The 25,193-nt window shown below is 38.3% G+C and overlaps 1 protein-coding gene across 2 annotated transcripts in view; it reads left to right on the top strand.

The window, feature by feature from the left end:
* The window catches only part of LOC134665416 (beta-1,3-glucosyltransferase), a 49,780-nt gene that overhangs the window by 11,812 nt on the left and 12,775 nt on the right, over positions 1 to 25,193 (top strand). The window lies entirely within an intron of this gene.

The following is a 25,193-nucleotide window of genomic DNA, read 5'->3' as shown; positions in this document are numbered from 1 at the left end:
TAAATAAATGATTGTAAGACATAAATACTAAGTAATCAAATTCGACAACTAATTCGTTTTGTTTGCATAAAACTTAAGCGCTTTAGACCAATTTAAAATGATTATTGGTCGCCCAGAAACAATATTAGGAACTGACCGACATATTTTCAAAGGAATACGGCTGTGGCATATCTACCTACTTCCGTAAGAATCAGACATACTCCGGATAAAAAAAATATGTTTACAGAATCAACGTTAGTAATTCCTACATATTAATCTTAAAAATAATAAATCGGTAGGTATAGGTACAAAAACTTGTCAAGTTTCAACCCTGTGCCGACGCTCACAGCTCGGTCATAAAACTGCGGCGCGCAAGGAAGATTCACGGTTCGTGCGCGGTTACGTAGGTATATAAGTTTCAATTTTGCGTGCAGGTGGCGAGTATAGGTATAATTTTATACCTAAATGTGACTTTTGTGAACGAGTGAATTTTCTGTACGGTAGTACTATTAGTTATTCTGTGGCCTAGGTTAGGTTTTTTATAATGTGTTTATATGTATTTTTTATTGTTTTGTAAGTGTTTTTATATTTTACTTTTATATTCATATTATAAAAACCCTAGCCTAAGAAAAATTATGAATAAAGAAAAACAATAAATTATAATATTTATTTGTACTAAAATATATTATACATAAAAAAATCAATTCTTTACGGGTTATAAAAAAATGCTGTACTTACCTAAAATTTAGCAAAAAAAAATCGAACACTTTATTTGTCAATAAACACAACCTATAACTAAACATTTGTAATATTTATTTTAGTCCCGCTTCTCAATTTTTATTTTATAATTGAGAAGCGGTACTAAACTACTACTTTTATTTTATAATAAAAAATCGATATTGCAATCAAATAAAAATTACGAACGTAATATTTTTATATTACGTTACATTTTCATGTAGGTATTCATTTTACATATCTCAATATAGTTACTTGCCGTGCAAATTAATACGTGAACACTTCAAAGTACTGGGGGCCGATTTTTGAAATTCGACCACTCGATTTCGTATATTTCGTTAAATAATATCTCCACTACTAGGCATTTAAATTCTACTAATAGAATTGCAATCGAGTGGTCAATACCAATAGATTCCAAATTTCGATCGCTCGTATTTCAAAAATTAGCATTTCTACGTTTTCCACCGATTTTCGAGTGACGAAATCGTGCGATCGAAATTCAAAAATCGGCCCCCTGCACGTAACTTGATCAAATCCATGATTTCCATTAGAATTGGCTTGTAGCAATAAATGTGGCATCAAAGAGATCAGCGGAGCAAAGATACGAAGTAATCGAGTGGAAAGTCAATCGGAGTTGTCACATATAAACATCCATACATACATATATTAAATCACATTTACAACCGGGTCGCGAATTTATTTTATTACCTTTATTTACCGACGTTTCGACACAGGCGGCCCTGGCTGGCCTACACTGAGAGAAAAATCATCACCAGGAATTAAAAAAACCGGGCAAGTGCGAGTCGGACTCGCGCACGAAGGGTTCCGTACCAAATATAAAAAAAAACGATCTCCCATCCAAGTACTGACCACTCCCGACGTTGCTTAACTTTGGTCAAAAATCACGTTTGTTGTATGGGAGCCCCATTTAAATCTTTATTTTATTCTGTTTTTAGTATTTGTTTTTATAGCGGCAACAGAAATACATCATCTGTGAAAATTTCAACTGTCTAGCTATCACGGTTCGTGAGATACAGCCTGGTAACAGACGGACGGACGGACGGACGGACGGACAGCGAAGTCTTAGTAATAGGGTCCCGTTTTACCCTTTGGGTACGGAACCCTAAAAACAGTTCTGTACTGGGGGAAAAAATGAAGTTTTAGTAATAAGACGAAACAGGAGCTGAGTTCTAAATATTTTAGGTACATATACCCGTCTCGCTAACGGAAGCGGCACCTAAAAGTAGTGCAATAAGGACAAGGCGAAAAATCCTGCGTAAAAATCTCGAAAATCGAGGTTTCGTACTCCTGTGTTTCCTCCTCCAAAACTTAACCAATCGTAACCAAATTTGGAAATCTAAATGATTATGAAATTATCTATGTCGGACCGTTTTTCTTTTTTGGCTAATTGATATCAGTTTTGAATGCCACGCCTCTCATTGCGGCATAGTCAATTAGGTCATTTTGGCCATTTTTGAAGGGCTCTAGCGCCTTAAAAAACAAAAATATCAAAAAAAGCAAAACGGTCCGACACGGATATTGACAATATTAATCTTAGTTGAAAAAATCATTGCTCTAGCTTCAAAAACCACGGAGGAAAACGAGGAGTACGTTTGTATGGAGAAATGACCACTCCTGTTGGCTCATAATTATGGAGGTTTCACTATTTCTGTGAAGTTTACTTATTTCTACAAACAGCTCAGTAATCCCAAATCTAATTGCAACAAACAGATAATAGAAATTGCAAGAACTAAAAGAAATTGCAAAAGTCAATTTGTTCCGATAAGTTGACTCTCCGTGTCCCCGGATTAAGTTTATTTTTGTAATTCTAATTCTAAGTGTGTTTTTGTTAGTCTTTTCTCTCAGTGTAGCAAAGGTAATAATCGCTATCGCTTCGCCGTCGAATCGCTTTGTGTTTCTCTATCACTCTTCCATATTAGTGTGATAGTGACAGTTGCGTTTCTTTCGCTAGGGAGCGTTAGGAATTGGCATTTTGTCTACGGGGCCAGGTTTCACTGGTCGTGGTCGCGGCTAACATGCGGTTGTGTGGAAGAGATCGCTTGTTAGCGATAAGACCGCCTGTTGTTAACTAGTCTTAAGCTTGTATTTCGCTTTTTGTATTTTTTTAGGGTTCCGTACCCAAAGGGTAAAACGGGACCCTATTACTAAGACTGCTGGCCGTCCGTCCGTCTGTCACCAGGCTGTATCTCACGAACCGTGATAGCTAGACAGTTGAAGTTTTCACAGATGATGTATTTCTGTTGCCGCTATAACAACAAATACTAAAAACAGAATAAAATAAAGATTTAAGTGGGGCTCCCATACAACAAACGTAATTTTTGACCGAAGTTAAGAGCCCTTCAACGTGCACACTAGCGCCACTGCTAAATAATCGTGATTATTTAAATTTAACGACAGGTATTTAAAAATGGGGGCCGCTACGGACTGTATGTAATGTAGCAACATAAAAACTACTTTGATGTATTCAAAAGGTACTTAAATACACAATACAGTCCGTAGCGGCCCCCATTTTTAAATACCTGTCGTCAAGTTTAAATAATCACGATTATTTAGCAGTGGCGCTAGTGTGCACGTTGAAGGGCTCTTAAGCAACGTCGGGCGGGGTCAGTACTTGGATGGGTGACCGTTTTTTTTTTGCCTTTTTTGCATTAGGGTACGGAACCCTTCGTGCGCGAGTCCGACTCGCACTTGCCCGGTTTTTTAAATTTATCGTGCAATAATATGTTACGTGTTGTTCAAAACGCGAAAGTTTTAAATGTTGTTTTGATAGTTAAAATATTTTTAATAAAATAATTATTGTATATATGGACATCCATATTTTTAATAGAATACTTATTGTATATATGAATATCCATATGTCGATGTTTCGGTCAAAAATCTGTCAAGCCTTTTGAGAGAGAGAGAGAGAGATCTTTATTTTGCATCCAATGTACATATTTATATTACATACGAGTAGACTACATAGTAACATACAGGCACATGGACCCTGGTAGGGTATCGCAAAAATATTTGTAACAAATCAAGTTATAAATTTTATGTGACAAGCATAACATGACTTAAAGTAAATTAAGAGTAGGTAACAATAATTAGGAGTAATCAATTAAATATTTTTTTAACTAAAATGTGTTTTCTTACTTACATATACTTATAATTATAACAAGGTATCTTCCATAAACTCAGATATACTGTAGTAGCACTTTTCGACCAGTTTACTTTTTAGATTTGTTGCAAATTGGTTGTATGATGTTTTTAAATAAGCGGGAATTTTATTGTAAATTATAATAGCCCTGTAATAGGGGCCGTTTTTGTAGATCTCTAGTTTCGGCTCCGGAAGTTCTAAATACTGTTTTCGTCTGGCATTTTGGCAAAATTTAAAAAGATGTATATTTTTGTGGACGAATATGGCTACTTCTAAAATGTAAAGAGAGGGGAGGGTTAAAAGTTTCAGATTTTTAAAATAAGGTCTACAGCTAATTGGTTGGTGGATATTTGCTAGGATTCTGACGCATTTTTTCTGCATTACAAACAGTTGCTGAATATCGGTGCTATGGCCCCATAATAGGATACCATAACGCAGCCATGCAACTGCCTGTGAATGGTACACTGCTAACGCGCATTCGAAGCTGGTACTGCTTTTTAATATGCTCAAGGCATAGGTAAACCGCGACAGTTTGTTTTTTAATTTTTCTATCTGAGCTTTCCAATTTAAATGATTATCCAATGTGATGCCCAATAGACTGCAATCAGTAACCTCTTCGATGTTAAGATTTGTTGACACAGAATGTAGGTTTAGGGGTTGTTTCTGTCTAGGTCGGAATTGAATTATTTTGGATTTGTCGTTGTTAGTTAGTAGGTTGTGGTCCTGGAGCCAATGCGTTACTGAATTAAATGTTTGTTCTATATAAGAGTTGCAGTTATTGTCTGGACATTGAAATAATAGAGATATTTGGCCGCGCCGATACTGTATTTTCGGTAGTGTCCGACCGAATTTCGGTTTTAAAGCAAAAAGGTTTCGTAAAAATACCGGTTACAATTGGACCCTAGTTAAAAATGCAATAAAAGCCGTGACGCATGGTTCTGCAGGAAAAAAAAGCCTGATTACTGACTGTTAAAAAAACTTACATAAAATTTATATGTTAGCGTTATTTTCTTAGCGTGGTTGACTTTTAATGTTGTTTAGTCTTTTAAATGACTTAATTGTTTCATAAGTAGGTATCTTTATTTGTAATTAGGTTAATTTCTGTGACTAAATTGTTAATAAAAAAAAAATGCTAAGTTATCTTTAAACCTACTAATTAAAAAAAGACTTAAACCAATTTTAACGAACAATCGGTAAGAGTAGGTCACACTAATATTTCTAATTGTTAGCCAGACCCCGTGATTAAACCTTGACGCCAGACAAATTAATACAATAATAGTCTTAAGAGCCAACAGGAGTGGTCATTTCTCCATACAAACGTACCCCTCGTTTTCCTCCGTGGTTTTTGAAGCTAGAGCAATGATTTATTCAACACAGATTAATATTGTCAATATCTGTGTCGGACCGTTTTGCTTTTTTTGATATTGTTGTTTTTTAAGGCGCTAGAGCCCTTCAAAAATGGCCAAAATGGCCGAATTGACTATGCCGCAATGAGAGGCGTGGCATTCAAAACTGATATCAATTAGCCAAAAAAGCAAAACGGTCCGACACAGATAATTTCATAATCATTTAGATTTCCAAATTTGGTTATGATTGGTTAAGTTTTGGAGGAGGAAACAGAGGAGTACGAAACCTCGATTTTTGAGATTTTTACGCAGGATCTTTCGACTTGTCCTTATCGCACTACTTTTAGGTGCCGCTTCCGTTAGCGAGACGGGTATATTTACCTAAAATATTTAAAACTGCCTTATGGCATTAAGTCCGCCTTTTATACTATAAGATTTTTCTTTTGTGCAATAAAGATTAAATAAATAAAACTCAGCTCCTGTTTCGTCTTAATAATGCTACACGAGCTGTCTGTCTGTTCATTATTTATGTACTTAATTATATACGTCAGTAACGTCTCAATATCGTGGGCTGAATTTTAATGTGTATTCAATTGGGTTATAAATGTAGTAGTTATTCTGTTTGTTAGTTTGTGGATAATTCGGTTTGGAAGTTGCAAATTGTATTCTAGTCAGTCAATGCCTCAATAGAGTTATACAGAAATTATTGTCCGACCGAAAATACAGTTTCGGCGTGGCCGAAAGGATCAGTTTTGTGGCTGAAACCGAACCTTTGATTTTTAGGATAAACCTGCCGAAACCGGCACTTCGGTGGAACAGTATATAGTTAACAGAAATATTAGCTCTAGTCTTAGAGCATTTAATAACTGGAGTCGCCTTTAAGAGCTTACCCCACGTCTCCAGTTATTAAATGCTCTAAGGCTCTATTGGCGCGGGGTCGTTCTACATAATATGAAAGGCATTATTAGTATTTATCTACAGTGAAAAGATTTCCTATAAATAATTAGACCTTTTCAATTGACTCATTATCTTACTTTGTGCAGTCAGTAGCAGAAGTTGCTAAGCGGGTCACGTGTTCAAAATGATCTTGACGCGACTTGTTAAGAAAATAAGAGCGTGTCAAGGTAATTTTGAACACCTCGTCCGCTTAGCAACTTCTGCTGCTGACTGTACACGGGGACGCGAGGAATTTCGTAACAAAATTTGTCACACTTTGTCACAAGTGTCACAACTATTATGGCCAAACTGCAAAACATACTTTGTCAACTACCTATCAGTGGCGGCTCGTCCATAAAAGCCGATTCCCACCGGCTTGCCTGTTTTTGGACGTTTGAGCAGACTTGTAAAGGAAATATGTAAGCCAAATTAGCCCCGGCTTGCCTATGGATATGTTTGACGCGCCGCCACTGCTACCTATAGCAGTCGAATATCGCAAAACGAGTAAATATTTCGCTCTGTATATAAATTACCATACAGAGACCCGTTTCCATTGCCACTAGGTGTATTTAATCATATAAGTACAAGAAAGACAAGCAATTGTGAACGCACGTGCAGTTTCTCCCACGTCCCATGCAAACTTTAAGTAAACTTAAGGAGTTTGTAAAAGATCCTCTCATCTGAAACAGCTTTATAGAAACTAACTAATCGTGAGCCTTATCTCTTTGAAATAAGGTTCAAGATTTACAGTTAACATGCGGCGACTGTACCACATCAGATATATCGGTGCGGCCAAGGTGCTCAAAAATTGAACACGCGCTCTAACGCCTTGACAATAGAGTCGTGTTCAGATATATGTGAACACCTTGGCCACTCCGATATTTCTGAAGACTAGCAGCAGAACTCTCTAGTTTTATTGATCGTGCGTGAACCTTAAGTCGTCGCTATAAGGTTTAAGTATTGTCAGTTAATATACGACGGTACGATACAAGTACGCAATGTGTGTTGAGTAGAGGGTTCTGCGATATTTTTGTTTTATGTGTTCATTACGTGTTTATCTTTCATTTGACTGCTTTCATTTCCACACGCTTCATCGCTCTTTACGGCCAATCCTTCATCCTACTTTTGTCCCCTTTAGTGTCTGTATACATTTTTCTTTATTGTGTTTTTGAACGCATTGGAGCTTGAGTCGGACGCTAAGTTTTCATGCCACGTGCTACGTCTAGTATGGAGCAATGCGAGCTTATAGGGAGCGTATATGCGCACTATTGCCTAGTCTGGGCAAAGTTAACATCAGTCTATTTTTTTGCATACGGTCTCTTCGATGGATGATGATGATGTTGCGAATTTAATAATCTTTCTAATTGCCAGAAAACAATCCTAATGGTGAACGTGTATACGTATTATAATGCATTATGCCTATTATCTCATTCTAAACATTACAGTTTCTGCGTATGAGAGAGCAATTCATTCCAAAGGAAACAGAATTGTCCACAAATTAACCGTAGTTGATGGTCGTAGTTGTTGGTGCAGTTTTTCATGCTACAAAAACGAATGTCTCCAAAATCGTTCCGTCAATTCTATCAGCGACGCCATTCACAGCCGGGGCTAAATAGGTAACTAAGTCATGACTCCTAACTTTGCCGATGAACATGACATGATATCCAAACGAATGTCTCCAAAATGGTTCTGTCAATTCTATCAGCGACGCCATTCACAGCCGGGGCTAAATAGGTAACTAAGTCATGACTCCTAACTTTGCCGATGAACATGACATGATATCCAAACGAATGTCTCCAAAATCGTTCCGTCAATTCTATCAGCGACGCCATTCACAGCCGGGGCTAAATAGGTAACTAAGTCATGACTCCTAACTTTGCCGATGAACATGACATGATATCCAAACGAATGTCTCCAAAATCGTTCCGTCAATTCTATCAGCGACGCCATTCACAGCCGGGGCTAAATAGGTAACTAAGTCATGACTCCTAACTTTGCCGATGAACATGACATGATATCCAAACGAATGTCTCCAAAATCGTTCCGTCAATTCTATCAGCGACGCCATTAACAGCCGGGGCTAAATAGGTAACTAAGTCATGACTCCTAACTTTGCCGATGAACATGACATAATATCCAAACCAATGTCTCCAAAATCGTTCCGTCAATTCTCTCGGCGACACCATTAACAACCGGGGCTATATAACTTAAAGTCACGATCCCCAACTTTGCCGAAGAACACGACATAATATACCGGGCCGGTATTACCGGCCAGATATTAGAATTCTCAACTATCGAACCCTACAACTTTTAAGTCTTTGCATAATTTAGCGTGTGTGCAAACTTGTCCGTTTTCACTTAACCAGCCAAGTGTGAGCTCCGTTTCCTTTGAATTGTTAAGGGCGTAGACAGCTCAGTTAAGTTGGTTAGTCAAGTCGATGCGAAGGGAAGACAATTGGGCGGATGGTGAGGATCGGCGGGGATCTTAAAGTTTTGTTACAGTATAGTTTATGAAGAGGACAGGATCGGGAGTTTATAGCAAGGTATGCAGTCGTAGGTATATATCGTATGCAGACTTATAAAGAAAAGTTTTTCTTTATTTTATTGGGAGAATCTGTAAATTAAAAAAAAACTACGCTTCGTAAAGTGTATTTACTTGATAAAGATGATAATGCATAATTATTTTCCATCGTATTTTCACGGAGACGTACGAATGTGTCGTGCTATTTCAGTCAATATCGTTACAAAAAGTACTGATAAAATTCTAATCATGACCCTCAAATATTCGTAATAAAAAACTCATATTCGAATCGAAAACTGTCGTTATCATTACTTATTGAAGCCCTAAAACTTAATAATATCCGTGTAATAGTATAGAATTAAGCGACCTACGTGACCTAGTGCTTCCAAGTACGTCTAAGTTCTCAGACTCCTTAATAGGTCTAAGTTTAATCCATGTCAGGCTCGACCCACGTCGAAGACAATAAGTTTATTACACGGCTCATACAATATGGACTAGCGATTGGTAGGGTTGCCACCGAGTTTACCCTTTATTCAATTAAAAAATTAAATCAGGCAACAAGGCCCATATTATAAATACCTTACAGACTAACATACATATGTATCTTATAAACTAAACTGTATTTATGCGACAAAACCTATGACAGTAACTAGGGAATGTATTTTTCGCTTATACATTAAAAAACGGCCAGAAATGTCACATATAGTGTTTAGTTTAAACGTGGTGTTAAAATCGTAGTGGATTTGCGTGAGTAATCCTTATTTACTCACGTCAATCGGAATTCCTTCCTAGACTGTCTTCAAACTCCTTTAGGTTTGAAATGTTAGTAAACATTGTCAGGCTGCAGTGTTTCAGTCATTTTGTCTTATATACACGGTGTAACATGGGGAAACCGAATAATTTTAACCACGCATTTCTGAGGTCAAAAGAAGGAAAAAATGTAATATGAATTTAGGTCAAAAAAAAATTTTATTTTTTATTTTTTGAATGTATTTGTACTTAAAAAATAAATGTCATTGGTAAACTTGTTACTTAAAATTGATTTTTAATTTTTTTGTAAAACCTTTTTGCAAAGTGTTACTTGTAACTTTTTGACATCTGTCAATAAGGATATTTAGACTACGTCCCATAGCAGCAACATTACCATCAAAAAGGCCTTTTACATTATGTAACAACAAAAACTTGTTTATTTTTAAATTAATATTATCTCTGAAACTAGGCGTTTAAAAAAAAGTTTATAGGACATTTTTGTCTCTAAATATGATCAGGAATACGCGAATTATTCGGTTTACTTAATATTCATCTAATCATCTGCCATACATTGAAAGATATGTCCGCAAGACAGATTTGACAGAAACATCTAAACGTATAGCTACAGACGTTTCAGACAACCGATAATTGTAATCCACACAGCAGTGGTAACCCTGCCAATGAATATTTGATAGCAAATACGGTATTGAAAGAAGGGGTAGCCGGTTCTCCATAATTACAGGACCGTTACCGAACGTTCAAACAAGCGTTTCGAACGTATAATCACAGTTTCCTACTTTTCTGTATTAACTAATACCTACTGTTGGATTGGTATCAGTAACTCTTGCATAACACTTGGGCTTAATATTCAAGTATCGACCAACTATGAACACAAATTGAGACACTATGATTGTCATTTATGTTTTTATTTGGGCTAGCTAGCAGTGGCGGCGCGTCCATAAAAGCCGATTCCCACCGGCTTGCTTTTTTTTGGAGAGGGTTTGGCCAATTTTCTCCTTGGTAGCCTAATGCGGATTGCGTTGGGCAAGTACCATTATATCTTTATTAGTCGCTAATTTTTTGAAATAGTACGTAAACTGGAAAGCAGTAAGCCACAATCATAACTTAATTCCAATAAAACAAATAATATACGCTCGCAATTCCGAAAAACAAAACTTAATGTCCCAATTCCGGATACCTGTATAATCTGCCCGTAGCCAGTATGTCAACGCGATTAAACTTTCACCCATATTTCCTGTCACGATATTCTTATCACTTATCGACAATTCGCTAAACCACTATAAATATGCTCCCGGTTTACACACACCTGCTATATCCCTCAAGGTCTGACTTCCGTGGTTTGGTTAGAGCGAATGTAACGTAGGAATAAATTACGCTGTACGCTCTGCATTGTTTTTAATTTTAAATCTCTTTAATGCAGCAGTGTTAAATCATAATTGCAGGTGCATTTTTAACTTTCAGTATGTGATATGAATTGAGAGCCGGTATTGATTATATCGTTTATGAATTGTTCTCTGTGGAACCGTGATATCCTGCCGACTGCGCCAGTAAGATATTAAGATTATTCTTAATTTTAAAGTTATATAATAATGTCTTCGGTTACCGCGATAGTTACCGCGCTTTTACCGCGGTACCGTGACGACGGTATGAATTCAATATACGCGATACAATCCGTTTCAATAGTTTTATTTAAAGTTACACATGTTTATTCTATTCTCGTAACTATCAGTTATTTTCGAAAATGCTATTTATGAGTAACACGTTATTATGATGTAAATACAATATAAACTATAACATAACTAAATATAACAAATAAATTTATTTAAAATTTAACTTAGGCAACAACATATTACAGACTCACACATACATATACACATACATATGTATTTTATAAACTTCGAACTAAACACATCAACAAACACATATATTGCGTCAACTGTTGTATCCAATCGCAGAAATAGATTTTCGTAAATTTATGTTATAAGTTATAAATAATAAAAAAAATCCTTGCTTTATTAGGAAGATTAGGTACAAATAGCTTGTTTTATTAGGAAAATTAGGTCTTTTAAGGCCTTTTAAAGACTAATTGGACGCAGACAGTAAATAACAAAGGCGATGGCCATAATCAAAGTGTTTAGCGCTAATGGACCGCCCGCGGGCCTTTCAGCCTCAAATGCTAAAAATAAAAGTCTCGTATTACTTAAAAAGTATTTTCATTTAGGTACACTGAGGTTTTTCTGTAGTGACAATATTAGAATGGATGGAAAATAATGAAAAAGAGATTCTTAAATGTAAAAGTAGCTAATTAATTTTTCGATAATTTATTTCACAAGACAACACAAGACAAATAATAAAAAACCGGGCAAGTGCGAGTCGGACTCGCGCACGAAGGGTTCCGTACCATAAAGCAAAAAAAAAACGGAAAAAAATGCAAAAAGAAAACGGTCACCCATCCAAGTACTGACCACGCCCGACGTTGCTTAACTTTGGTAAAAATCACGTTTGCTGTATGGGAGCCCCACTTAAATATTTATTTTATTCTGTTTTTAGTATTTGTTGTTATAGCGGCAACAGAAATACATCATCTGTGAAAATTTCAACTGTCTAGCTATCACGGTTGGTGAGATACAGCCTGGTGACAGACAGACGGACGGACGGACAGCGAAGTCTTAGTAATAGGGTCCCGTGTTACCCTTTGGGTACGGAACCCTAAAAATGCAACCACATAAAATATATAATTTTGCTTTCAGCAGTCGGGAAAAAAAAATACTTCGCCCGGCCTTTTTGTCGCAATCGCAGAAAAAAGGGGCTGGTGACGGAAAATGTGTATCAAACTGGGGATTTCCGTAGTGACAACCTTTTATAAAGGAGAAAGTAGCATTAAACAGGGTAAATAGGAAAAGTACGGCTGAATTAATTTTGAAATATATGCAAAAAGCACTTTTATTTATTTGTCGCAATAAAATACCCCAACGAAAAACTTTCCGTTTTTATTGCCCAGACTATATTTTATTGTGAATAATCCTTAGTCTGTTGACAATTTTTGATTATACTTGTTTATCTTCTTATCTTATTGTTTTCGGGCGCCCTCGCGGATACACTTCGACCCATAGGGATCTTTTGTGCAATTATATACCCCCTTGTTATTACGAGTATTATACGTACTTGTTTACTTTTGCTTTATGTACCCTTTGGTCACCGAACTCGTGCGATAAATCGATCTGAATTATTTACACCAATCGGTTGAGCCTACAAAAAATCTGGCACATGTGCGTTTGAATGTTTACCGAAGTAGCAAAAAATGTTGGCGCAAAGATAAATCAGAATAAGCCATCGGCGCCTCTATTTGGGATGCGCAAAGTTCAATGCGATTTGTTATCGGTTACTGTTATGTATGCTTATTGCGCGTAATAACTTGCTTATTGAAACCACACATTAATATCGAATAAAACTCAGAATATTCTCATCTTACTTTTCATAATAATATGAATATAAAAATGTATAAACAAACAAAAGCATAACCTAGGGTGCCGCCAGCAGCGGGGCAAGGCTCAAACTTCCCAGTGGTCTGGGCCGCAGAGAGAAGAACCGCCGGACTATCCGCGCCGTGTCCAAGGCTGCATCTGACCTGATCCAACCACCTAGCGAGTTTCAGGGTGGTGGTCAAGACTCTTCGCTATCAGACCGTTCGCTGAAAAGACTATCAGGACAATGATCGTCTAATCAACATCCCACATGGCACATGATGGTTGTCCCCTGAGCCAAGTTTCGGTACTTACCGTGTCCTTCTCGGCTTTCACGTCATCCTACTTTATTATTATATTATACTTTAATTAAAAAGGATCGTTACTAGCTCAGCGAAAGCGGTGCTGAAAACTTCGATTTAGTGCAAAAACATTAAGTTCGACAAATTAAAGTACAAGACTCTCAGAATTAGACGGTGTTAAAACCGCCCGGGCGCCGGTCCCACCTCGAGGGCCTGGAATTATTGATGCCACTCGGCGACAACGCTTAAATGCCTTTCTATAAGACTTATACTCGTAACGTAACAGTGGCGGAGCGTCCATAGAACTCGATTCCCATCGGCTTGTCGGATATTCAGGCTCTTGGGCTATTTTCTTTAAACTTATGAAGAAAAGGAAGGGCAAACTCAGCTACGGCTTGCCTACGAACAATCTAGATGCGCCGCCACTGTAACATAATGTAGATATATTTCAAAAACCGGGCAAGTGCGAGTCGGACTCGCGCACGAAGGGTTCCGTACCATAATGCAAAAAAAAACAAAAAAAAACGGTCACCCATCCAAGTACTGACCACTCCCGACGTTGCTTCACTTTGGTCAAAAATCACGTTTGTTGTATGGGAGCCCCATTTAAATCTTTATTTTATTCTGTTTTTAGTATTTGTTGTTATAGCGGCAACAGAAATACATCATCTGTGAAAATTTCAACTGTCTAGCTATCACGGTTCGTGAGATACAGCCTGGTGACAGACGGACGGACGGACGGACAGCGAGGTCTTAGTAATAGGGTCCCGTTTTACCCTTTGGGTACGGGACCCTAAAAATGATGATAAGATGATAAGTACTGGTTGACGAAATATAATTTGCATCGATCTTTCGAATTAGTGCAAATTAGATACATTTCATCAAGAAATATTATCGCTTCCATTTTTTTTTCAAGAACATAAAGCACACATGATAATAAGAGTGCGAATTATTTAGATACTGAATAGAAGTCATACAGGATTTTGCTTCTAGGGTCAACTCTTCTTTGGATTATTGATGTCACTTGAAGCGCTAAATGATTTGAGAAAGAAATATGCAAAATTTTGAATCATTAACAGATTAAAACTTATTCAATGTAAATAAAAAACCGGGCAAGTGCGAGTCGGACTTGCGCACGAAGGGTTCCGTACCATAATGCAAAAAAAAACAAAAAAAAGCAAAAAGAAAACGGTCACCCATCCAAGTACTGACCCCTCCCGACGTTGCTTAACTTTGGTCAAAAATCACGTTTGTTGTATGGGAGCCCCATTTAAATCTTTATTTTATTCTGTTTTTAGTATTTGTTGTTATAGCGGCAACAGAAATACATCATCTGTGAAAATTTCAACTGTCTAGCTATCACGGTTCGTGAGATACAGCCTGGTGACAGACGGACGGACGGACGGACGGACGGACGGACGGACGGACAGCTAAGTCTTAGTAATAGGGTCCCGTTTTACCCTTTGGGTACGGAACCCTAAAAAACTATATAGATGCTCGTAGAACCCGGCTGACTTACCCATATCTAATGATGGAATGTTAAGAACGTATTTCAAAGTAAAATCTTTAGTTTGACATATAACGTATGCAGCAGACGGTGCTAAAAGCGCTGGTCCCGTCCCTCGGGCACAGAATTATTGATGCCACTCGGCGACATCGCTTAAATGCGGCTTTTTGGGTTTAAGAATTTATAGGCGTTAAATTGTGTGTACAAGACAAATGGCGGCTGTTTAGTTAGCCTTTGTTGGGATCTTTGCCAATTTTTAGAGGGTACTATAGACTCCAGCGTGTACGAGGATGTGCATATTATGCATACAAAAACTTTTAACAGACGGTTTAGGCACAGGCAAAAAAGTATATCGCTTATGTACCCACCTGAAACTAAATCTACACTGTCACAACTGGACACAACTGTCCAAAATCCCGACATATACGTAGTTCATTGTAGTCGTAGCTGTCGTAGTAGTAGAGTAGTAGTTAGTAGAGATAGTTTTTTTATCGATCCCGACCAGAGATATATATAACTCCGTATAAGATAAATAAAGCCTAGAAAAAAACGTGCCTCAGACGGCCAAGAAAAAGTCATTCTCGAATATGGCGCCATTACCTTTGGCCTATTCTCGGCTAGATGGCGTTAACGACACCGTTTGGTATTTAACAATTTTAACACGTATCAGTGAAAGAACATGGGTCAGTATGGAACAATAAAAATTAAGAATCATTTATCCGTAAACATATTTTGATTAATTTATACATTTTCAATTTTATTTTAAGTTTTAATCGTGTGTCGATAGATGGCAGTAAATGTACCGTGACTACAAAATTGACAATGACAGGACCCCTCTATACTATCTATTCTTTTTGATCCCGACATAGTTTTTGGATTTGTCAAAGTTGTGGGTATTTTGTATCACCAATATTTTTAACTTTCGTTGACAGAATATAAGATGAATGAGAATACTATAAAATTTATTAAGCCCTTTGGACTTTGGGGTCAATCATAAGTATCATTACGGATTGGAAACCCGAAAACTAAAGGATGATGGAAAAAAGAACTAGGGTATTTCTTGAAAGACAAAAACAGTTCTAATTCAAGATCAGTGGAGATATTGATGTTCCATTGCCGAGCAGTTTATGAACGGATATGCAACATGCAACTTTCTTTGCCAATGATCGTAGGTACATGCCTACTCGGGCTGATAGCCTGGTTATGTCGAAACTTTTAAAGCCCGAAAAGGATTTCGGGGGTTGCCGAACGCCATCAATAATTCCGAGCCCTTGGGATCTCTCAGCGTATGCTTTTAGTATCGCGCAGCCTGCATGGATAGTACGTGTGCTACGCTGAGCTTGACTGTGTATTTGATAAAAGCATGTGGTGATAGTTTCTGATAGCCTTGTATGTCAAAACTTTTAAGCCCGAAAAGGATTTCAGGGGTTGCCGAACGCCATCAATAATTCTGAGCCCTTGGGATCTCCCAGCGTATGCTTTTAGTATCGCGCAGCCTGCATGGATAGTACGTGTGCTACGCTGAGCTTGACTGTGTATTTGATAAAAGCATGTGGTGATAGTTTCTGATAGCCTTGTATGTCAAAACTTTTAAGCCCGAAAAGGATTTCGGGGGTTGCCGAACGCCATCAATAATTCTGAGCCCTTGGGATCTCCCAGCGTATGCTTTTAGTATCGCGCAGCCGGCATGGATAGTACGTGTAGTACGCTGAGCTTAACTGTGTATAGTGTGTATCTGATAAAAGTATGTGCTGATAGCCTGCTATGTCAAAACTTTTAAACCCGAACACGATTTATAGTTCGTTTTTTTTAGCATTAGAAAGAACTTGAAAGAAGGTAAGCGATCTTGGCATGTCTTTTAATTGTAAAAAGCTTTTTAAAAATCAATAACTATTACTTATGAAAGCAGAAGAATGTAAAAGTTCGTATTAGATTCATATTTGTTACATATTTGCCGTTACTTATTTTTAAAATGTGTTTTTCAATTAAAAGACACATCAAGATTGTTTACCTAATTTCTAATGCTAAAAAAAACGAACTATAGGAAGTCGCCGAATGCTATCGATAATTCTGAGCCCTTGGGATCTCCCAACGTATGCTTTTAGTATCTCGCAGACTGCATGGATAGTACGTGTGCTACGGTGAGTTTAACTGTGTATAGTGTGTATCTGATAAAAGTATGTGCTGACAGCCTGATATGTCAAAACTTTTAAGCCCGAAAAGGATTTAGGAAGTCGCCGAATGCCATCAATAATTCTGAGCCCTTGGGATCTCCTAGAGTATGCTTTTAGTATCGCGCAGCCTGCATGGATAGTACGTGTGCTACGGTGAGCTTAACTGTGTATCTGATAAAAGTAAGTGCTGACTTGTGCTGATAGCCTGATATGTCAAAACTTTTAAGCCCGAAAAGGATTTAGGAAGTCGCCGAATGCCATCAATAATTCCGAGCCCTTGGGATCTCCCAGCGTATGCTTTTAGTATCGCGCAGCCTGCATGGATAGTACGTGTGCTACGCTGAGCTTGACTGTGTATTTGATAAAAGCATGTGGTGATAATTTCTGATAGCCTGGTATGTCAAGACTTTTAAGCCCGAAAAGGATTTAGGAGGTCGCCGAACGCCATCAATAATTCTGAGCCCTTGGGATCTCCCAGCGTATGCTTTTAGTATCGCGCAGCCTGCATGGATAGTACGTGTGCTACGCTGAGCTTGACTGTGTATCTGATAAAAGTAAGTGCTGAAATGTGCTGATAGCCTGATATGTCAAAACTTTTAAGCCCGAAAAGGATTTAGGAAGTCGCCGAATGCCAACAATAATTCCGAGCCCTTGGGATCTCCCAGCGTATGCTTTTAGTATCGCGCAGCCTGCATGGATAGTACGTGTGCTACGGTGAGCTTAACTGTGTATCTGATAAAAATAAGTGCTGACTTGTGTTGATAGCCTGATATGTCAAATCTTTTAAGCCCGAAAAGGATTTAGGAAGTGGCCGAATGCCATCAATAATTCTGAGCTCTTGGGATCTCCCAGCGTATGCTTTTAGTATCACGCAGCCTGCATGGATAGTACGTGTGTTACGGTGAGCTTAACTGTATATAGTGTGTATCTGATAAAAGTATGTGCTGATAGCCTGATATGTCAAATCTTTTAAGCCCGAAAAGGATTTAGGAAGTCGCCGAATGCCATCAATAATTCTGAGCTCTTGGGATCTCCCAGCGTATGCTTTTAGTATCGCGCAGCCTGCATGGATAGTACGTGTGCTACGGTGAGCTTAACTGTGTATAGTGTGTATCTGATAAAAGTATGTTCTGATAGCCTGATATGCCAAAACTTTTAAACCCGAACAGGATTTAGGAACTCGCCGAATGCTATCGATAATTCTGAGCCCTTGGGATCTCCCAACGTATGCTTTTAGTATCGCGCAGCCGGCATGGATATAATGTGTGCTACAGAGCTTGACAGTGTGTCTGATAAAAGCAAGTGGTGATAACCTCTGATAGCCTGGTATGTCAAAACTTTTAGGCCCAAAAGGATTTAAGGTTGCCGAACGCCATCAATAATTCCGTGCCCTTGGGACCTCCGAGCCTGTATGTTAGTATCGCGCAGTCCGCGTGAATAGAACGTATGCTATGCTACTGAGTTTGACAATGTGGCTGATGAAAGTATCAGAATTATGATTGGAATAGGTTATCGACCTCACTTTGAGAGCGATTAGGGCGAAAGTCAAAAGCCAGAGAGAAAATGATTTTCGTGATAAAAACGATGCTATGTTCTTATTATTCTTCCGGTACTAAAACAAGATCTCCATTACATGTAGGAGGTAATAGACAGAGTTACTTTGTTATTTATAATACCTACTTTGTAGGATTAGTAAAGATTTAAAATCTTCTGTTATCGACTAGCTTCCAAGAATTGTTGTTTAGTAACAAAACAATGCTCTCAATAAAATACGGTCTCAAACCTCTAAAGTACGAATACTTTAGTTTCAAATAAAGATTCAAATGCATCGACTTTCGACTTTTATCAGAGCGCAGTTCAGTCACAATAAACAAAAGAGCGTAAGCGCCAGCCTTTCTTACCGTCGCAACCTGACGTGTAATGTACTTTATTCCAAAGGGTTAAGGTTTACTAATGATTACTTAAATGCGTATTTGATTGTATGAACATAAGTCGTTTTAATACTGAATGAGTCCCCAACTTGAAGATAACAGAGTGTTCTAGAATGTTATTCAAAACGCTGGTCGAGCGCGGGCGAGTCCACTCTACAGGACAATTTATTTTAGCCAATCAAAACTTATTAACCAATTCACATTTTTGTTTTTGAAGTGGAGACTTCTTTAGCGGCGCTGTGAACTTTTTGTGATGGGGAAAAAATGTTAAACTCGCGACAGGTCACGTGGCCGTAAGATTCGTAAGACGGACACGTGACCTGATCGAAAAACTGTTACAATGTCATTGAGTTTTCACTTCTGCCGGCACTCCCAGAGTGCAACCCGTTGTTTTATTGGGGATTGGGTAATATTAAAAGCTGCGAGAGGGGTATCTTTATCGAAAAGGGATCTTTCAGTGAAATGTGTCAGATAAGTGTCTGTCATATGGACCGTCTTTCGAACTCACAATCAGTAATGTACCAAGAGCTTCGTCTATTATAGTCCGTTCGTCGCTCTTGTGCAAGCGATGTTAATACCGACAGTTATTCTTGATTTCCTGTTCGCGAAGTTATTTCTTTCGTTTGTTTTATTTCACTTTTATGTATCTTGCGGAACAGCTCTGCATAGGGTTGCCATGTGAAAATATGAAATACACTGACAATAATCTGAAGATCTTCCTAAAAATCCTGATTTCCTGGACGGTCATTTTTCCATAAGTTCGACCTCCCCAATTGGTTGGTTTAATTAGACCTCCATATCTAGAAGTTTAAAAAAAAATATTAGTTTAGTAAATCCTCGTCTTTGCCACCTTTGCCTACTAGCTTCTTAACTCATCATTTGATTACATGCTGTAGTTACAGCATAACCCTCCCATTCCTCTGCCTAACTCCAAACTTTAACTATCATATAGCTATAGTGGTTAGTTGAGATTTCTAGAAAACCATGACAGCCAGCCAAATCCCCTCGCAATCCTGACAAAGGACCAAAAATCCTGACATGTCAGGAAATCTCAACCCTATCTGTACCTAATATGAAACGTGGGGTTATTGTCTGTCGTTATAGTGGGATATTACTTGGTGAAATATTTTGGACTAAAGTCAAAATATAGAGAGAGATTTTATACGAAGTATTTTTCAGTTAATTTGCTGTAAAAGAACGAGTTAAGACGTAATCTATCAGCACTAAACAATGAACCTGTACCTATTAACAAATATAATGGTACATTTTTACATAAACTAACTTATTCCCATAGTTTGCTCTTGCGCTTTTGAATTTGGAACTTTCATTTATTGTACTCAAATTTAATCTGTACTTGTACGAATACACAGGGACTTACGAGTTTAAAATATAAATACACAGAATATGCTCAGGATCAAATATAATTATATGTACCTATTATTAATAAAATACGTGCATGTTAACCGAAGACTATTTATTGTGAGACAGAACGACATGACAGCGATTCATATCAAAAACATATTTGGAACACCACAGTTCCATATTTAAATCAACACTGTAGATGGCGCTGCTGGATATCATAAAACTACACCCCCACTATATCTAAGCATAGCCATCAGCATCATCAGCATTAAAAAAACAGCTTTAAAAAAAAACTACACATACCTACTACTTAGGCACAAGTCCTAACTTCTCAAGAAATCTAAAGTGCTTGACAAACCCTAGACTCTTCGTTAATAAGTCAGCTGGCATCTCAGCTGTTGCTAAGTATTTTGCTTCTACCACACCTTTAGCAATTATATCCCTACTAAAGTGGTAACGAATGTCAACGTGCTTCGACCTATTGTGAAACACAGGGTTGGCCAATAACTTCAGGGCACTTTGGTTGTCATTATAAATTGTAATTAATGACATCTTATTTGTAATTTCATGGTACAATGACCTTAAGTACATAGCTTCTTTAATACATTCAGAAATACTAATATATTCCGATTCACAACTGCTCAAGGACACGCTATTCTGCTTTTTACTGCACCATGAAACTACACTGCCAGACAAAGTGAAACAAAATCCTGAATAGGACCTCCTATCAAGAACATTACTGCCCCAGTCAGCGTCAACAAACCCGGTAAGCTTTGAATCAGACTCACTACTATACCTGAGGCAATAGTGTTTTGTTTTCTTGAGATAACGCAAAACACGTTTGGCATGAGCCCAGTGTTCTCTACCATGACAGTTATTAAACTGGCTCAGATACCCTACGCTAAAAGCAATGTCAGGCCGCGTCAAAACCGCTAGGTACATGAGACTACCAATGAGTTGTTGATAAGGTAATTCAGTATCACAGCTCTCACCTTTATCTAAGTTCAATCTCTCCTCCATAGGAGTTTGAGCACTGTTACAGTCTGTCATATTGAACTTATGCAACAACTTGTTAACATAATCCTCCTGATCTAAAGTTATCACATTATGTTCTTTATCAACACACACATTCATACCTAAACACTGTTTGACCTGACCAAGATCTTTTAATTTAAAATGTGAAGACAGCACCTGCTTCAAACTTTTGGTTTCCTCTTCATTATTAGAAAACACAAAGAAATCATCGACATATAGAGCTACTACAGTCAAACCATTATCATTTTTCACATATAAACAAGGTTCAAGTTTAGACCTAGTATAACCATACTCGGTTAAGCAATCATCTACCCTCCTGTACCACGCCCTTGAGGATTGTTTGAGACCATATATGGCTCGCTTCAACTTAAGCACCTGCCCTTTACCTTCAGATGAAGGAAAACCTTCTGGCTTCTCCATATAAATATCCTCCTCAAGATAGCCGTTCAGGAAAGCAGTAGTCACGTCTAAATGAGAAATATCTAAATTTAATTGAACCGACAAAGCAAATAAAAGTCTGAGAGTTGTATGCCTTACCACGGGCGCGAAGGTTTCCTCATAGTCCACTCCGTACTTCTGAGTATAGCCCTTGGCTACTAACCTGGCTCGGAACCGCACATTGCCCTCACTATCGTACTTCTTCTTAAGTACCCACTTGCACTTTACGACACTAGAGTCTTTTGGAACGCTGACAAACTCCCAGGCCTGGTTGTCTTCGAAACTTTTCAACTCTTCTGCCATAGCTTGTCTCCATTGCTCTTTCTCTGGTCCGCGCAAAGCCTCTGATAGTGTAAGACCACTGGCATCATCCATCCTGCTAGCATCTGAACATAGATTTGAAATGCCATACCTTTCAGGCGCTTTTCTTTGTTCTGCTGTTCTCAGGACTGGTCCGATCCTCTCAGGAGCAGGAACATTTTCAGGAACTGAAACACTCTCAGTTGTGGTATCTGCATCCTCATACTCACTAGGATTCATTGACTCAAAAGATGAATCGGTCAAAGTTCTGGAGATATCTGGATTCTCATCCCCCACTGAACTTTGACACCCTACTTCAGCTTTTTGTATTGTTGGTTGTTGAACTTCAATTTGGCAATACTCTTGTTTTTCAAAAACTTTTACATCCCTCGCTGTGAAAAATGTTCTCTTTTCAGGATCGAAAAGTCTATATCCTTTGACCCCTTCTGGGTAACCCATTAGGATAGCTTCCTTAGACTTTTTCTGCCACTTCAACTTTTTCTCTTTGGGAATGTGGACCATGACAGTACTGCCGAAGATTCTTAGGTGACTTAGGTCTGGCTTTGTTCCTGTCCACATTTCAAAAGGTGTTTTGTTGTTCAATCCTGAAGCTACTGTTCTGTTCCGTAGGTAAACTGCACAACTACATGCTTCTGCCCAGAATTCTGTGGGAAGCTCAGCATCGAATAACAAGCATCTGGCCTTCTCACACACCACACGATTCTGGCGCTCGCACAACCCATTTTGTTCAGGCGTATAAGGGTTCGTCCGTTGATGCAGTATCCCATTTACCTTCAGGAACTCGCTGAACTTCTTGCTTGCATTTACTGATGTCAATCTTGTCACTAATACTGAAACCTTCCACTGCATCCTTCATTTTCGCCATGTATGAGCTATTAACATGGGCGAGACGACGATGCCAAGTCTCGGCAGACACTGCCATAGCAACGTTGGTCGTATTTTCTGGCATATTCAATTTGTAAACGCCGTTTGTCAAAGCAGCCGTAGCAACAAGCTGTCCACTTCTGTTGTAAATCTTACAACCTTTCTTAGTGAAGTCTACTTTGTTACCTTTCTTTATCAGTTGGCTTACAGATAACAGGTTCGTAGTTAAACTCGGTACACATAAAATATCTTCAACAGTTATGTCGAATTCACTGTCGGGAGTCACAGTCGTAATCTGTACGTTTCCGGAGCATAACACTGGCATACATGCCTTATTTGCTGCAACTATCTCGCGAGTGGCCGGCTCGTACGATGCATTCATAACCCAACTTTCATTAGCCGTAAGATGAGTACTAGCGCCACTATCAATGTAGTAATCGGTTTTCTTGAAATCGGCACTTAAAAACACAGCACTGAATGCATTCGACTGTTTACGTGTACTATTCTTTTCAATATTTGGGCACTGATTTCGATAATGCCCCGGGACTTTGCATCGAAAACATATCACTTTGACATTTCTGACTTTTGTCATTTCGCCGCCATCCTGTTTACCACAGACAATCTTGGTTTTATTCTTCTTATTATGTTGGTAACTTGACGTACTCGCGAACGCACTCTCAGTCTCGTTCCCATTCCTTGTCAAATTTGAATTTTTCTCTTCCATGTCTAAAAGTTTTGTTTTGATGGCATCTGTCGTGATAGAAATGCCGGAATGCTCTATTGCCATGATCATCGGGGAATATTTCTCAGGCAAACCTGCTAATAATAGCGAGCCAATCCATTCATCACTAATGGCAAAACCCGTACCACTCAATTTCTGACCATTTTCAACCATTTTCGTTACGTATTCTGTCATCGAAGTCGAATTTTCGAGTCTTATGGAAATTAAATTTCGCAACAACGTAATTTTTCTGGCGAAACCGGAGTCATCAAATAAGCTTTTGAGTTTAGTCCATAATTCAAACGTAGTTTTGATGCCTTTTACATGGACATACAAGGAAGGGTCGATTGTCAAAATCAATTTCGCACGGGCTTTTTCGTCATCTGCAACTTCTGTACCCGTAGCTTCTGGCTTACGCGCAATAAACTTTTGCGTGCCCTCTAGGATAAGAAAATTCTCTGCAGCGAAAACCCATTCACAATAGTTTTCTCGGCCACGTAACTTGGGCACATTCGTCACATAGTTTGGTGACGACATCTTCGGATTTCTGTCACAGATCGCACTCACAATATATCACACACGATACACTATAAACTAGCAATCTAATACTGGACTAACCCCCCGTATTTATCAATTTAAATCGCCCATAACCTATTATTAATAAAATACGTGCATGTTAACCGAAGACTATTTATTGTGAGACAGAACGACATGACAGCGATTCATATCAAAAACATATTTGGAACACCACAGTTCCATATTTAAATCAACACTGTAGATGGCGCTGCTGGATATCATAAAACTACAGTACCTATAAGTAGAAGTACGCTAATATATCTGTAAGTAACTGAAAACAACGAATGGTTGCATTGCAAGTGTACCATGCCGTTGAAACGATTTGTCGTGTGCCGTGACTTTTATACGTAAAATAAATGTCCCGCCCCAAATATACGATCACATCATGCCATAGACCGAGCAAAACACGGCCTAAAGATTACTTAAAATGCACAGAATTATCAAGAAACATTCATCTTTCGGGCCATATATTCAGCCTCGAGACACGGTAAAGCAGGCGAAATGCGATTTTAATGTGTCGCACCCCACAAAATTCACAAAGTTGAACGCTACAGGTCCAGCATAAGTTTGACTGCTGAATAGGTGTCATGGTTGCGCGTTCAGAGGTCAAATTATACTGGAGAACAGCTGGATGTCGAGTGGAAAATGTTCTGTGAAGGTAGACAGGTGATCGCCAAACCTACATTATTCATGCCTCTTCCCCGGGGCATTGGTTTGATTCGGGAATCCGTAGATAGCACATATTCGTAGTATGCATTAAGAATGCAGGTGAGTTGAACTCTCAGGTGAACCACTATGCATAAACCAATTAGACCAATCTGATACGAGTATTTTCTAGTTTTTCTGTCCAAAAACGTACGTGAATTCCATACGTTTTTGTAACATTGAGAGATACAGAATATGATACTAAATTAGTAATATGGTAAAAATCGTACTGAGAGTTTGAGCTTGATATGCTGTACAGTACTGTTAGAACATGCGACTCAGTGAGAGAAAATGTATCCTATAGCATTACGCTTATATTGACTTCTCTTAGCACTTTTCATTCAA

Source organism: Cydia fagiglandana, chromosome 6 (assembly GCF_963556715.1).
Source record: "Cydia fagiglandana chromosome 6, ilCydFagi1.1, whole genome shotgun sequence".
NCBI lineage: Eukaryota > Metazoa > Arthropoda > Insecta > Lepidoptera > Tortricidae > Cydia > Cydia fagiglandana.
Note: the sequence above shows the minus strand (reverse complement) of the source record. Positions and strands in the feature narration are given on the sequence as shown.